At 36.9% G+C, this 11,824-nt stretch overlaps 1 long non-coding RNA gene across 2 annotated transcripts; it reads left to right on the top strand.

Annotated features, from left to right (window-relative positions):
* The first annotated feature begins 7,934 nt into the window (after positions 1-7,934).
* On the top strand, positions 7,935-10,509 carry LOC131857092 (uncharacterized). Of its 2 annotated transcripts, XR_009358510.1 has the most exons (5): positions 7,935-9,483; positions 9,568-9,999; positions 10,097-10,188; positions 10,284-10,352; positions 10,444-10,509. It is a non-coding gene; the product is annotated as an uncharacterized LOC131857092 (long non-coding RNA). The 2 variants fall into 2 exon arrangements; XR_009358509.1 differs by having other exon boundaries at positions 7,935-9,999.
* Positions 10,510-11,824: the final 1,315 nt, after the last annotated feature.

Here is an 11,824-nt window from a genome sequence, read left to right on the forward strand (position 1 = left end):
GACACTTGACTGAACAATAATAGGAATACTATCCCCAGATTCCCCACCAGTGGCAGTGGCACTTAATTCACCACCAATGGGAATACCATGATGTGGTGGTGGTTGTGGATTTGAACCAGAAACAAATGTAGGTGGACCCTGAGGGTAATGAGTAGTACCTATCCCTGATGAATCTGAAGAATCAAGTCCAATGACTGGTTTATAAGGACCTTTTGATTTTGACTGTGATGGAAGTTGTACCTGAAGTGGATACCAAATGCCCTCTCCTTTGGGACCTAGACCACCACCTTCAAAAACCATTTTTTCCACAAGGTTTGCCCCTTTGCTATATTTGTCTTTCATGGACTCATTGACTCCACCTAATATTTTAGGCACTATAGTAGTTGTTGGAGGGGGCTCAACGACAACCTCATGCTCATCATCATCACCTTCAGTCCCACCATGCTCCATATCCCACAATTTTCTAAACTCTGCATCCTCGTCGATGATCTCAAATTCTGCACTTGTCTTTGGTTCACTGAGATTCCTCCTCATAGTCCAAAAATCATTTATTTTGGTTTGAGTCCAGCAATTCTCTTTACATTCGTGCAGAATTGATTTGGGAATAGTTTTCTTAGATGGATTAGTAGATTTTATGTAGAAATTGTAGGACCTCCTATTTTGGATGCCCTCATTGCCCTGGCCCTCCATAATTTGTGATGAAATTTCTTCATTTGAAATGTTATTGTCAGCTGCAATTTTCTCCATCTCTTTTTTAACCTCATCCCAAGAGTCCTTGTTTCTAAGCTTTTCTAGCAATGGTTTACTTTCATGTTGACATAACGCTAAAGAGTTCCCATTTTTCTTAAGCCTTTCTTGAACTACACTGATTGGATCATACTGCTAGAGACCCTCATCACCAAAGTTTAAAACTGTCAAGAAATCATGTGCCACAATGAATGCTTTTCTCTCAAATGTGAACCCTCCACATGAGAAAGGCAAGGAAGGAAATATGCTCTTCTTTTGCTAACCATGGAAGTGCCTATTTGTGCTCTCCAATTGTCGTACATACTCTAATGCAAATACCCTCTATGTCACATGTATTGGAAGTCTGTATGGTTTTATTGTCGATCCGTAAAACCTTAACACAGTGAATTCTTCCATGAAGAACCAGTCAGCTAATTCTATTTGACTTCCGAGTTGAATGCAACCTCTACAAGACATAGGCAACATAGGCATTGGAGTGCTTATAATTTCATTATACATTGGTGCCAAAAAGAAGTCTACAAAATGGTTGTAGTTCTTTCTATTATCATGCATCCTTATCTTTGGGCTCCAATCATATATTGGACAGACTGTTCTCTTCCAAGTCTTCTCATCAATCTTATAGCTCACAATTTGAAGCTTGTTGGTCTCAAAAATTGCACGATACTTGGATAGAAGGAGATAGCACAAGTAGGATGAGAACCTAAATGTCTTATAGGAACCTTTTTTGATCATAAGTAATTGTTTTTGCATGGATTTTACAATGTGATCAATAAAATTATATCTTACTGGCTGACTTGCACAATGGATATTATAAATCATTTCAAGAAGGCTTGCACCCACTTCCCTATCATTTTCCAATCCTAGGCAAAACAACAGCAAGGAAATAGTGTCCTCAACCCATGGAACAAAATTTTTAGAATCATAAGGAGGCTTATGATTCTGATCCAACACAATACCAGTACCAATCTTTATTAGACCTTTGATAAATGAATCTCTGTGACTTGGATCGAGACTCTCATAATTCCCTGCCATCTTTTCAAGGTCAATTTGGACATTTGAATTTTGGGCTTCAAATTCTAGGTTCAACAAACGAGCAAATTCTCCCTCGTTTATGGATAGAATTTCCTCTTTTGTATTTTTATTGACAATTGCTTTTTTATCATCATCATAATTTTTGGCGCAGACCATGACAAAATCAGGGCAAGGGAATACTTCAGGTAACACCATGCTTCCCAATCCAACATCCCACAATGCAATTTTATTTGTTATTTTTTGTAACATTGGGTTGAAAACAGAAAATTTTGCCCTGGATGCATCTGCCGCCTTACTAGACAATGTATATCTAATATCTATGATACACTTTTCACCATGGATAGCAGGGTCATAAATATCATGGTATTCATCAGTGAAACCTGGTGTTTTAACTAGTTCAGTTAGGTACATTTTGTTTTTCACTTGGCTTCTTGTTGAACTACTGCTTCCCGTTTTCCCCATCACTATTATTGTTAATAATTCAAAATAATGCTAGGCAGCTAGATAAAAACCTGAAAATTCTAACTCTTAAATTGGACCACGAGATTACCAAAAGCAAAAAAGGTGGGATGTAGGTGTTCTAGATTTTACCCGGAAATTGGAATTTCTATTTCACTAGATTAGCGCAGACAGTCTCTGTTGCAACTTGCATTCCTCAATCTAGTAGTTGTTTCTGAATCTCCCTCGATTTACAGGTTTATCCAAGAAATGAAAGACGATTATGATTTACGAGTCTCTTATTTTGAAAACTCTAAAAAGTAGAAAAGTAAAACCTAAAGGGAAAAATATCAAGAATCATGTTGTAATTTTATTAATTACTATTAATAACTATTCGATGCTGAAGGACAAAACATTCATTACTTCACTATAAATTCCGAGGACATTAAGAATCATGTTGTAATTTTATTAATTATTATTAATTATTCGAGGTTGAAGGACAAAACATTCAATACTTCAGTATAAATTTTGAATTTCTGAGGACATTAAATGTAATACGTTCAATTCCAGGCGAAGTTCTCCCAAATGTGTTCACTTCCCACATTCAGGCCGAAATCCACCCTAAGTCGTTGATCTTTGCTCATCCAACGGACAAGGGACCAAGGTACCTGTTGTGACTTTACGGGTGAGTTTTTTAAGTCTGTTTAATAATTTTAAACTTCCATCCGAAAAAGTGCTTTACAGACTTACTTGTATTTAATTAAATTTAAAATGTTTCAATTCCGGGTGACGTTCTCCCAAATGTGTTCACTTCCCACATTCGGGCCGAAATCCACCCTAAGCCGTTGATCTTCGCTTATCCAATGGACGATGGTACCTGTTGTCAGTTATCATGGGTCCCATCACTTCTACCAGTTTTCAGGCACGTCACCATACTCGTGTCACTTTTCTGGTTTGATTTTTAGTCTATTTAATCATTTTAAACCTCCGCCCGAAAAAAAGCTTTATAGACTTAATTGTATTTAATTACATTTAAAATGTCCAATTTCGGGCGAAGTTCTCCCAAATGTGTTCACTTCCCACATTCGGGCCGAAATCCACCCTAGCCATTGATCTTTGTTCATCCAACGGTCGCAGGTCGATGTTACCTGTTTTAAGATGTAGTGGGTCCCACGACTTCTGCCATTTTTCTGGCACGTCACCATACTCTTGTCACTTTTCCGGTTTGATTTTTAGTCTATTTAATCATTTTAAAATTCCACTCGAAAAAGAGATTTTTAGAATTAATTATATTTAATTAAATTTAAAATGTCCAATTCTGGGCGAAGTTCTCAGAAAGGTGTTCGCTTCCCACATTCGGGCCGAAATCCACCCTGGTCATTGATCTTTGTTCATCGAACGGTCGATGGTACCTATTTTTCGATGAAGTGGGTCCCACGACTTCTGCCATTTTTTTTGGCACATCACCATACTCGTTACTTTCCTGGTCTGTTTTTAAAGTCTACTAAATCATTTTAAAATTCCTCCCAAAAAAGAGATTTATAGTCTATAGAGTCATAGACTATAAGTATTAAGTATAGACTTTCACTTAATTCTATTTAATTAAATTTAAAATGTTCAATTCCGGGCATTGGGCAATAGTTTGAGATAACTATTAAAAATAATGTTAATATTATTTGTAAAAATTTTAAATTCAAAAATAGTATTAAACATGAAACTTAGTTTCTAGAATAAAACAAATAACTAAATAAAAATATAAATTTTGATCTGCAATTTGAAAGGTAAAAGTTTAATATTAAAAAGAAAACATTCAATATTAAATCTAAAATATTAATTTAACGTTTAACAAAATTCTTTGAAAATATGTTTACGATATATCATTTTCAAAAATAGTTTAAAAATATATATATATAATTTCAACATAAATTTAGTCTATTAATTTAAAAAAATGTGCAACTACAGTCCTCAACCTGTTAAGGCAAGAAAATTTGGAAAGTACAAATGCCAAGGTGGTGATTAATTGTTGCACAAGGAGTTGTCTATGGCATGCCGCACAATAGGAGGAAGGGGAGGATGGCAGGAAATCTTTTTCCTGATCTCATGGCATTAATGTCTTATTGTGCACATTCATTACCTAGCCTATAAGAGTTAAGACAGAGGTAGATTTTTTTACCTTTTCATCTGTGTACCACTTTTTGCTTTGAAGCAGCTGCAAGTGCAGAACAAATCTATAGTTCGTAGTTCATAGAATCATACCTTCTGTAAGACAATGGAGGCCAATTTCACACTTCGAATAGACAAGAAGTTGGTGCCCTTTTTGGGCAAAGTATCTGATAAATGAATGCAAGGACTATTTAGGTTTAAGGAGGAGAAGTTGTGGGCGGCAGCTCGACTGATGCTTGCGGAGGAGGTGGCACATATCAGTCACCGGTATCAAACTAACATGGAGGTTTACTCTCTGATTATGGCGTGTGCTTGTGAATTCGAACCGGAGCTGGAAAAGGTAAAACTCACATTGGTCAAATTAATTGATGGGGAGTTTTTGATTAACCTGGATTCAATCTTGGAGTGGGTGGTGCTGGGAGTTGGCATTCGAATTATGGAAGGGGATGACCAGGAGGAATTGCTTCCTTTTATTCGTGGCCTAGAGGATGAAATCAAATACCAGTTCCGTGAACGAGCCCGAGTGGGGTGGGAAGCGATGAAACTCATTGTTAAATTAACGAGGGTGGATGAAGTCCTGAATGCTTTGCATGTGGTGGCAAGGATGGAGGTTGGTAGGGCATTGAGAGATAGGGCTGAAGAAGGAAGGGCCATACAGCTACTGGCAAGCTTGGAGGGCGACCCCGACTTCGGGTTCCTAAACTACATTCCAAAAATGAAAGCTGAAGCGGCAAAAGGGAAAGCCAAAGCATCGACCTTTGAGGAGGGAAGGGACTGGGAGGACCAAGGGGATAGTGAGACTAAGTGAGCGGCCTATCGGCAATGAACTAGTTTTTTTGTCTGCTTTCTATAAGCTGTGGACAAATTTTGTATCTTGAAACGTTTCAATTAATCGAATGAAAAAACCTTGACCAGTAAACTTTTGTATCTTGCAACTTTTGAAATTTTGTATTTTGAATGACTATATAGTAATAGTATATATTTATAAAATTATAATCAACCATAATCACTGTACAAATAATTAATGGAACGAATTGAATTTTTTTTTTATAGCATTACATAAAAAGATCACGGTATTAAATTTATTTCCATTGTTTAACAAATAATTGAAATAACGTAGCTGATAGCTCATATACAAAAAGCATTTCAAAGAAATTAATTAATAAAAATGAAATAGAATTATAGAAAGCATTTTTATATCCATAAGAATGTTAGGGTTCAAGGACATAGGAAAAAAAAACTACAGGTAGTGGAATTGTTTACAATTTTTCCCTATGAATCTGGCCCTCCTTCCATGTAGAATTCTTCAGACAACATAAGCTGAGAGAATTCTTCAAGCCACATGTAGTTTGGAAAGTTGTCCAGGAGGAACCATTTCCGGAGGAAGTCCCTGCCAATTCGCGCCCATTTTCTGTGATGCGTCAACTGCTCCACATTCAGGTTTAGGAGAAACGGTTGCCTAGCCACTGGCACTGCTTGGTCAGGGAGGAGAAGCTTGGATAATTCACTTGCCCAAGGTATCCCCACCCCTACTTCTGCAAGAACGACTAGAGTAATGTCATCTCTGAGGAAGTCTTCCTTAAAAACCTTCCTCAACAGCATCAGCATATCCACCTTGTCTCCTCCCAAGTCCAGAAGAGACGCTAAGAAGCGGGATGTAAGGTCCATGTTAACACGGTACCTATTTTCATTTCGCAGAAATTCTCTGCCCAGCACCATTCGCACAGCTTCATTGGTGAACGACCCAACCTCCTTGTAGACTGATTGGAGGGTTGGGTCTCTAATGGAGCCTAGAAAGGCCCTCTGGTCCTCTGCAGAAATGCTTCTCAGGTGGATGGGAGTGTCCATCTTGAGAAAATAGATTAACAAATTAAACAACCTGAGCAGTGAGCCTATAAACCTAAAATACCGTGAGCTCTGACGATTTATCTATTGAATGGCAAAGGCTAATTGAAGATGAAAGAAGCAGAGATCGTATATAAATTGTTGAAGCTCTTGATTGTAATAATTACTTCTTTAATAGTATTAACTGCTATAAAAAAATTTAAATCTTTCGTATCTCTATGCACGTGTGCAAAATTGGAAACAACTATGAACTAGTACCAAATTGGCAAGTATCACATTGGAAGTCGTGGGGACAGAGTGGATTGTCGTAAGTGAAAAGATATATATTAAATGAATGAAATTATGGATCCTAATTCGTGACTTTTGATACGTGTCTATTGAATCCAATTCCATTCCGGGCACTTTCTAGTGAGCTATGTTCTCTTTAGAAAATTGGGCCGAAATAAAACTTCATCCATTGATATACGATCATCGAACGGTTTAAAATCATTGATAGATTTTAGGTATGTGTCACCCTTTACGTGTCAAAGAGGCCACGCTTATTGATACATCGTGCAGAGTCTAGACTCAATGTATTATGTGATGTGATGTACTAATGTGATGTGATGTGCCTTGTCTATTAATGGCAATGAATTTATGAAATCGCCAATGAATTATATATTATACCATAAATAACAAAATATTCGCCAAAACATTTAAATAATTTTCAAGCGGTGGATAAAAATCGCCAATACATTTAAATAATTTTTCCTTCAAAGTAAAAATTTTCGCTCATACAATTATATATTTGTTCCTTTTAACAATAATTATTCGCCTCCCACAATAAATATTTTCCCCATAGAACAAGGTATTATTCGCCAGAAATTTATGGCATTTTCGCACACTAGAAAAAAAAACGCCAATACAAAATAATTTTTTCATCATTTAAAAAAAAAATTTCGCCATCGATATGAAAATTTCCCCTTGAAAATAATGTCTGATTCGCCAGGATTTTACACAGTTGCCCGGGGGGGGTTTCTTAAAGCTATCCCTGGATGAGGTACCCAATCAAAACCAAATCTCTATGAACCTGAGAAATAGAGAAAACCACGTGGGAAAAAAACTCTACTCCAAAAAGAGATGCAATACAAAAGAATCACTGAAGCGTGAAGAACCTGCAAACACTGTCGAAGAATAATTGTCGATTTGAAGAACCTCCAGGGTAAGTGCACCAAGATGGTGAACAGAAAAGTGGCTACATGCCAAAAAAACCCAAATTTTTCATAACCCGTGCGGGTTCCTAAAAATTCAAAAAAGTGCTAGGCTTGGTAACACCAAGCCTAGCCAAAAACAATATAAAAAAACCAAAAGTTCCTCAAAACCCATAAGGGTTTTGAGGAACATTTGGTTTTTTAATTAAAAAAATTAAAAGTTTCTCAAAACCCGTATGGGTTTTGGGAAACATATTTTTTTTGTGTAGGCCACGGGTTTTGGCTATTTTCAACGCCAAAACCCGTGGAACAACAGCAAGGGAGAGCCAAAAAACCATATAACCCGCACGGGTTTGCAATTATTTTGGATTTTCCCAACATTGAGAGCAATTTTCAACAATGGCACCCCATCGAACGGGTAAGCTTTGATTGGTTTAATTATTTTTGTTTGCATTTTAATTGAAGGAGGGTTTTTTAATTGATTTAAGTTTTGTTTTTATTAATTTGATGTTAGATTCTTCAAGCAATCCCCCAAAATGAAATAGACAACAAAGACCTCCTCCTACACAAGCAACACAAGAAAAACCTGTAAACATTGCACATGAGCAACAAGAAAACCCTCAAAATCCTCAAAATGTTGCTCCTCAACAACCACCACCACCCCGAAACCATCCATGTCCTCCATTAGACCATGTAGATGCCACACAAGACGATCTCATCAATCGCCTTACACAAAATAGTGGCCAAAATTCTATATTGGTGAAAAGGTTGAGGTCATCTAGGCTTGAGCACCACTCAAACCTCGCCAGAACACTAGAAACAATGGCTAATAGTGCAAATAAGGTATCTAGGGAGGTTATGAAATGGGGTTCATGGAGGGATAGATGTCGAACATTTTATGCAAATGGGTTATCATATGATCAAGTGAAAAAAAATGCCATAGGTAAAGCTGACATATGTGCTCTTTTCACCGATCCTGTTACCAGTAACAACCTATAACTAAATACGACTCGGTTGCCTATACATTGGTGTGTTCATGCTAGGCTAAAAGAAGCTTTTTGGGATAGGTGGTATATGGTCTTTGACCAACCACCTTGTAATAATTGGGAGGTTCCTCTATATTTTTTGGGAAAGTTGTATTGTGAGTTTATCCTCGGCGAGAAGCCGAATTACTTTGACATTTGACAATTTTTGGGTAGAGGGAGAGGCTCTGCGTAGGATAGACCTAGAGCCCATAGGGTGGTAGAGCCATAGTATAGGAGGCATACATCTCCTAAACCCATGGTTCATGTCACTGTCCCTATATCCTTGAAGGAGTCTATGGAATTGCAAACTCTTCAGGCAGCTACATCATTGACTGATGTCATTGTTCAACATGGCACACAGTTGGTCAGAGTAGAGGATGTAACAGCACCTGCTACACCTCCTTCATCAGTGGCACCTCCTTCATCAGCAGCACCTCCTTCATCAGTGGCACATCCTTCATCAACGTCACCTAATGCATCATTTGGCACAAGCCAACCCATTCAACATATGTGCCCCACCTGCCAGGGTGTATGTTATGGTGTAGACACTGACGCGGACGAGGATGGTTCAACATCTCATTTGTGTACATGTTATGGGAGTAGATGCCAAGCTTACACTGTAGAGGATGTGGCCCTAACCGATGAACTGATCAATATGTTGTACCCTCTCTATCAGACACAAGTGCGTTTAATTATGTTTATGACATGTTATCAATTAAGTGACTAAATCTTCTAGAAAGAAATGAATTTTTATTTTTAGAACAATTTAAAGTGACATATAAATAAAATGCATTGCAGGGTGCAGCAGGTGGTGGGAGTACACCACATACTTTTCAGTTGACTCCACGATCATGAGTAGTTTTGCCACCAGAGGTAAAGATTTGTAAATTTGTTAAAAATGTAATAATACATTGGTTTCAAAATATATTTTGTTAATTATATGTATCATTACTTGGTTTTTATAGGGCTTATCAGTGGCTGAGATGTCCCAACTTGATGATATCACACTTTTGGTCATTGACTTTGGCCAAGATAGCTATGCGGTACTATTTAGATTTATATATTTTCGACTTAAGTGATATATTAAATACATGCTCTTTTCCCTTATGTTTATTTTTTTTTGTTAGTTTACCCCACCTGCCTCGAGGACATCTCGTGTGAGAAAGCCATCCTCTAGCACTCCGAGGCAGAAAAAGATATCCTCTCGGACACACAAATGACATAAGGTAATTTAGTAGAATTTAAATTCATTTGTTGAAATGTATTATGATTAAACATGTATATGTAGATATTGATAAATGCACTTAATTTATTTGTTTTATATATAGAAACATATGGTGTTTACGAAATTAATGAATGCACCTGACGTCGATGAGGTTCAGCAAAGGGAAGAGATGATATCTTCATATTCACTTTGGATTGCATTCTTTCTTGTTCAAAATAACTAAATCCTTTTATGTCTATATCATATGTTATCATTTTTCATACAGGAAATGGTAATAGTTGTATCAGATTCAACTAGGCCTCCTAAGGTTATAGGAGAACTATGCGAGGCTTCGGTGTGCATTTGTTCTACATATGTTAATTTTTTTTTTTATCTAGTTTGTCAACAACTTTGAGTTATTAACTTGTATAATTGTCTTTAACCTATTAAAGGCCCCTTCCAAACTTCCTACTATTATTCTACCATTCCATTTCAGTAGAAGTCCTACACGTATATTATGGGATCCAACACGACCAAGGGAAAGGTATGTTTGTCTTAGATCAACTCCTTTTCACTAAGAGCACAACAGAGTTGAAACCCTCTAGTTGACTCCTTTTGGATCACTTACCATGTATATAGGAAATGGTCATAATTGATTCGTCTGTGACTTTGCCTCCTATGACCACATCACATCCATCTGAGGCTCTGGTACGCTTTAGTTTTTTAGTCTATTCATTTTTAGTTATTATGTGTTATTTGACATATATGTTATTAACATGTATTAATGTTGTTTTACCAGTTACAGCCCCCTTCAGGACATACCACAAATTCTTAGCCTCACCCAATTGCAGAAGACAGAGATGAGGTAATCAACATTTCAACTTCAAACAATCTAGAGTTCAATATTTAGTTATTTTGATGTTATATTGAGAAAATATATCTTATTCGACATTTGAATTGTCCTTGTGCAGCCACCTATAGAGCCATGTACTGCTTCGAAGAGGCTCGATTTTGATGATCCGCCACAATCATAGATATCGATAGAGATATAGTTATAGTTGTGGTCATTGAAGGACCAATTTTTTTATATATCTGACATTTGTATATGTATATATCGACTTTGACAGACATGGCACATCCCACATTTTTGTAACTATTATTGATTTGGCATCTATGCCATTTTTTGATATGTACACGATTATTGTTCATTTTGATATATATGAAACTTGATATTCGATCCAATTTGTTCATTGATATATATGAAACTTGATATTCTTGAAACTTAGTTATTTGCTATTGAAATGTTATCAAACTTGTTCATTGTGCATGTCTTTAAATGTGATCCAATTTGTTCATTACTTGTAACTGATATGGCGTATACTTTTAAACTATCTATTGCTCATATTGTGTATACCCAAGTACTGGCACCAGTAATGTTGATATTGTGTATTTTAATTCAGTGAATTTTCTTTGATTCCTTCGTGCATGAAGAGATTGGAGTGAAGTTATTATTTCATAAACTCATGCTTATGGAGCGAAGTTCATCATTTCACGAACCAATTAATACAAGATTTGAGCACACAAAGCAGATTTGAAACTTATCTAAGGATGAGTCAGCTTAGGTAAGGTTTTGGATAACTCGATTCCATTTTCTTGTGATATTTTTTTTTGTCGCATCAAAAACCGTTAAAAACTATCAGTGAGAGGTGGCAAAATAGTGCATCTTTTGTTATGCTCATCATGGGAATGAATCATTAGTGTGAGAGCATCTGGGTGGCTGGGTTTATGCTAGTTGTTCCCTTGTCTCTCTCCCCAAGACATTCGATCATTCTGATCCACCTCATAGCGGCATTTTCCCTTGAGCGCTCAAAGTGGAAAAAATGGTCAAACTTTGACATCGCATAACATGGATACCGTGGAACTTATGGATGATCCATTTGAACCTATGGGGTCATGTTGTCACTACATAAAAAAGCCTCTTTTGGTTTCGGACAACTCGATTCTGTTTTCTTGTGGTGATATTTTTTCTGTCGCATCAAAAACCGTCAGTGAGAGGTGGCAAAATAGTGCATCTTTTGTTTTGCTCATCGTGGGAACAAACCGTCAGTGCAAGCACATTTGGGTGGCTGGGTTTATGCTAGGTATGCCCTTGTCTCTCTCCCCAAGACATCTGATCATTC

The sequence above is a fragment of the Cryptomeria japonica genome, chromosome 7 (assembly GCF_030272615.1).
Source record: "Cryptomeria japonica chromosome 7, Sugi_1.0, whole genome shotgun sequence".
NCBI classification, from domain to species: domain Eukaryota; kingdom Viridiplantae; phylum Streptophyta; class Pinopsida; order Cupressales; family Cupressaceae; genus Cryptomeria; species Cryptomeria japonica.